The sequence below is a fragment of the Emys orbicularis genome, chromosome 10 (genome assembly GCF_028017835.1).
Source record: "Emys orbicularis isolate rEmyOrb1 chromosome 10, rEmyOrb1.hap1, whole genome shotgun sequence".
In the NCBI taxonomy this organism is placed as follows: domain Eukaryota; kingdom Metazoa; phylum Chordata; order Testudines; family Emydidae; genus Emys; species Emys orbicularis.
In genome coordinates this window covers 82,210,450-82,215,489 of record NC_088692.1, presented here as the reverse complement: position 1 = coordinate 82,215,489, position 5,040 = coordinate 82,210,450, and the positions used below count along the sequence as shown (strand labels likewise).

At 47.1% G+C, this 5,040-nt stretch overlaps 1 non-coding gene across 1 annotated transcript; it reads right to left on the bottom strand.

Moving 5' to 3' along the window:
- Positions 1 to 4,696: 4,696 nt before the first annotated feature.
- TRNAV-CAC (transfer RNA valine (anticodon CAC)) lies at positions 4,697 to 4,769 on the bottom strand. Its single transcript has one exon. It is a non-coding gene; the product is annotated as a tRNA-Val (tRNA).
- Between the last annotated feature and the right edge of the window lie 271 nt (positions 4,770 to 5,040).

Here is a 5,040-nt window from a genome sequence, read left to right as displayed (position 1 = left end):
GACAGCGGCGGCTCACACACTGGGCTGGGGCTGGCGTGGGCTCCGGGGCTGGGGAGCCAATCGCCGGCTCCTCTGAGCGGCAGCAAAACAACGCCCCCTGCCGGAGCCGCCCACCCCGGCGCAGTCCAGCTTTGGAGAGAGGTGGTCCCCCCCCCCCCCCCTCCCAATTTTGGTTTGTTTTTAAAGCTGGGTAAAGTGGAGTTAAGAGCTGAGCCGGCAAAACCCTGATCCCTTTGGGAAGGGTCCCAACATACAATGGGGCAGCTGAGAAATTAATAAATTGGAATCCAAGTGTAAGGCTCTCGGTAGGACACCAAGCCTTCCCCATCCCTGGCTGTTGTGAAAAACTCCTTCTGCTGCTTCTCCATAGGCTCTAATTCTGTCTTTCCATTGGATATTGGGTTAGTTCGGGATCCGCTACTGTTCCTGCATCCGGACTACGTTTAATTTATTTAAATAATAAAAATAAATAATAACTGGCTCTTAACATGATTTTTGTAAGTTTAGAAAGTGTGGAAATACAGAGCTAAGGGAACCCAAATGACTGTCCCTGTATCCTTAATTAACCTCGAACCTTTGTTTCTACTGGGCCTGGTTCTCCTCTACCTGCTGCAGCACTTTGCACAGGTGTATGGGCTTGGTCCAGTGTTTGCTGAAATCAGTAGGAGTCCTTTCATTGACATCAACGTACATTGGATCGGGCTCCAAATTGACCACTCGAAGTGCAGGCGGTGGAGACTCAGACCCATTATTTTTCTACACGAGCTTGAAAAAAAGCTGAAGAGTGACCTACCTGAACCATTTTATTCTTCTGTACATGCAGTGTGTGCATGATTGTACGCACATTTACATCAAAGTCCATCGGACCTTGCATTGCTACAGCAAACTACTCAGGCATCTTTAGGACCATGTGACAGAGATACAATTTCCTGCCATATCCTTGCAAGACCTTACTGAATTAAGTTTAAGTATCGCTGGGGTCCATTGTATTAAATCAATGATTTATGTATTACTATGGGCCAGGATTGTATGTAATTTCTGGAATGGGCAGAGGTGACAGATGTGAGACCTGGGGGTTCAAAGGACTATATTGAACTATGTGCCAGACACGAACGGACTTTTGGACCAAAAATTGTTAAATGGTTTTCCTGAGGAATATCTAGGGTGGTGTATGCAAATAAAAAACCCAGCCTTTTGAAACTTTGTCAGCTGATCACCTGTTACATGAGACCAAGATCAAAGGCCCAAGATGTGTAACTGGTGGTTCTGGTTCTGAATCTGAGACAATATTAATACTGGGAATACCCAGTTGTGGGTTTTGAAGTACTGATACCTACCAGAGCCTGAGGTTAGAATTGAGGTTACCTCTGGTAAGCCTTTTAGCATGCATGTAAGTTCTTTTATTATTTTTAATTTTTTCTTTTTGATGCTTTCACCTTAAAAATAAATGTGCTTGGTTATGGAGAGCTGTGTAGTAACTTATAACTGCAGGCAGTTATGCTGTTCAGAACCTCTGGAGAGAAAGCATAGCCCAGACACTGACCTGTTTGGGAAGTCTGGCTTGCTGAGAATATCGCAGCGTGGGCAGGAAACTCTGCAACCTGGAAAAACCCTGGTCAGGAGGTAGGGAGATGTGATGACTGAGGCGCTGTGAGCCTAGAGTAGGTGCCCTTGCACAGAGGGGGAATACAGGTGCAGTTGCCATGAACTATGACAGACCTTTCACAGCCAGCAGAAAAAGACAAGCTAGCAAGAACTGACTGCATTTCGGACAATCCCTCAGAAGCATGGGGACAGGAAGCACACAGCCAGGGTCAGATTAGGGTTTTGTGGGGCTCCTGGACCAGAGCAAGTGGGGGCCCCTCCCCACCCCTTCCGCCTGCAGTCCCCCTACCCCCCTCCCAACTCCTGCCAGGGAAATGGGGTTGAGGTGCAGGGCCTTGCCCTGCTCTGCCCACTCGGCACTCCTGCCAGGAAGTGGGTCAGGGTGCAGGGGTTTGCCCCGCTCTGGCTGCTGGGAAGCGGGGTTGGGGCACGGGGGCTTGCCTTGCTCTTCCTACCCAGCGCTTCAGCTGGGGAGCAGGGTCAGTGCACAAGGGTTCCCCAATAGGCCGAGGCCCCTAGGCATGGCCCCGTTAGCCCAGTGGCTAATTTGCCACTGCACACAGCCCTATACCCTCTTCCAGGATGGCAGAAATACTTCTCTGTTGCCCACCCCGGCAGCCTGAAGAGCTGAGTCAGCAACACATCTTCACATCTCCCGCCAACAAGCAGGGTCAAATCTTGCCCACTTACTTAGTCCTCACTCAGTCCTTAGTTCTTGCTCAATAAATTTTGCCTGAGTAAACACTAAATAAAATCAGAGAGTAAAGATGTCAGGATTTGGCCCTGACCAAAATAGATCAACAAATTCAGGCTTTGCAGATTTGCTTTGTCAGAAGTAAAAATGAAGTTGTAATGTACTAATCATAGAAATGTAGAGCTGGCAAGGACCTCGAGAAGTCATCAAGTCCAGCCCTCTGTCCTGTGAAAAGACCAAGTAAACCTAGCTACTTAATGGTGGCTGCTTCTTCATGGCCTTTTGTCTATAAATTTAGTATCAGTTTAATATCTGCTACACCTCTACCAGGGAAACCATCCTTCATTTACAAGAAGATGGATTTCAGTGGTCTAATAGGATTTTCCCATCTCTTATTTCTATTATGCCAATTACCTGAGACATTTAATACAAAACATAGCAAATATACTGCAGGGAGCAATCCTGCACTGGCCAGGAAGAGGGGGCCAAGAGAGATGAGCTTTCTGGATTTTACGTTAATGATGATGTGAGATGCAATGCCAGTAGTTTCTTGGCATCTTTTCTTATTGACAGTATTTGAAATGATTTACTGTATCTATATTAATACTTTATTATTATTAATATTATTATACTGCGGGAAATTAGGTACCTACAGAAGCTCCCTGTCTCTCTTGACCCCACACCACAGAACTATTTGTTCCCTGGCTCTGAATGTTAAGTAACTTTCCATACCTAGTGAATGTATTTTTCCACCTCTCCTCTTTTGATTTTTCTATACTTTGTATGGTCATTTGCTAAATAGACTATGACATGCTCCTTCGTAGCTGCAAGACTTTTCTGGTGACTTCTCCCCTTCTAGGAATTTTGCAAATAAATCACTGTCTATAACTAGATGGCTGTAGTGAAATAATTTAAGCACAGAAAAAGTAGTCTCACTGCCCTCTAGCAGTGATTGGACACAACCATAAATAGCAAATGAAGGCTACCCATATCTTTAAGATGTCCCAATTATTCGTCTTCCTTTTTGGGGTAAAGTTTTTATGGAATAAGAATAAACCCTGTGCTAGAGATTCTTTGGTGCAGCCAGATCTTTGTGCTAGTTCCTGACATTTAACATGGCTGCAGAGGCACATGCAGAGTCTGCCAACAAAGAAGGTGAAGAGGTTGATCTTAAGTACAAGTGAGACAAGCAACTGCCTGGAGTCTCACTCTAGTCTAGCCAAAGCAGTGTGACACACTTAGAAATCCATGGCTCAGACTGCTCCTGGGGCCCAATCCTGCCTCCATTGAAGTCAGTTGTAAAATTAAATGAAATCAATGACAGCAGGTCCATCAGCAATATAGAAGTGGAGGGGTAACTCACAACCCCATCCATGGTCTGCCACTTCAGTAAGAAGCAACTCATGTATGTCCCTGCCAGCCTCTTCCGCAATAGGCAAGGGCAAGGCCATGTGCTTTTTGAGTCTCAATTGTGGGTCCCACAAACTGTAACCTCACACATCCCTGCTAAACCTTAGTTCTGTTTCAGCACAGATCATTCTTATTATCTTATCTGTTACGTTTAAATGAAATGGATACACCTGTAATACTGGGGAAATGTTTGGATTCTGGCAGTTTTAACATAACTAGACAGAAAAAGCACTGCTTACTGAAATAATGTAGATGTTGGACTTCACTTTTATTGTCTTTCTGCAATTCCTTCTCAAAGGCCCCAATCCTAAAATGAGATCTATACAGTCACACCCCAAGCCAGACAATGGGGTCTCATGTGGACACAAGGGTCCACGTGCCTAGAACAGTTTGCAGGACTGGCACCTTCATTTTTGGCTCTTCACCCTGGGGCTGTGGTGGCCCTATCCCATTTGCATACCAACTAACACAAAGCACATCTCAATGACAATTATTTTAATAAATATCAGCTACTTAATCAAGCCCTCCCTGTCCAGTCAGTGCTGCTGAGCGCCAGCTGATTGTATGAAATAATCAACTTCTCATTTTTCTTCATCTTGGGGAAACGCAACAGAGACAGAGAAATGGTGCATTTCTTTCTGATTTTTAACATCTTTTTTTTTTTTAATTAGAGATTTGTAAATTCTATCTTTTAAAAAATCCTCTGCCCCCAGCCTCTCAAGCAGGAATATACCCTAGGGATGAAATCCTGGGCCCATTGCAATCAGGGGGAGTTTTGAGCCAGGTTTTCACCCTGTGTCTTCCATCCTACAATTACCATTCGCCCTCTGGTGTAGGTTTATTTAGTGAGCGAGGGCACGAAAACAAAGGCAGGATAACTGACTGGAGGGCTGTGAAGTGCAGAGGCACTAGCTCTCCCATAGCAAACCCTCTCCTCCTTTCACTTTATAAAACTAACGCTAGGGAAGCAGCAAAATCCTGGCAGGATGTTTCCGCCCGGGGTCGAACCGGGGACCTTTCGCGTGTGAGGCGAACGTGATAACCACTACACTACGGAAACCCTCTCGCTAGCTGCCCCCGGCCGGCCCCTTTGTAGTGAGACGAAGCCGGACCACGGCCGCTGGGGGCAGCAGCGCGGGGACTCTGGCGGCCGAGGGAGGCTCCGCAGCAGCCCGTGACCAGCGCGGGCTGGCCCCGGCCCCGGCTGCGGAGTGCCGGAGGAGCGAGTCTGAGAGGCCCGCGGGGGAAGCTCTGTCGCCTCTCCCCTGTGACGCCGGCTGGGCCTGCGGAGAGGAGCGGGGGGGAGGGGGCAGGACGGGAGGGGGCAGGGC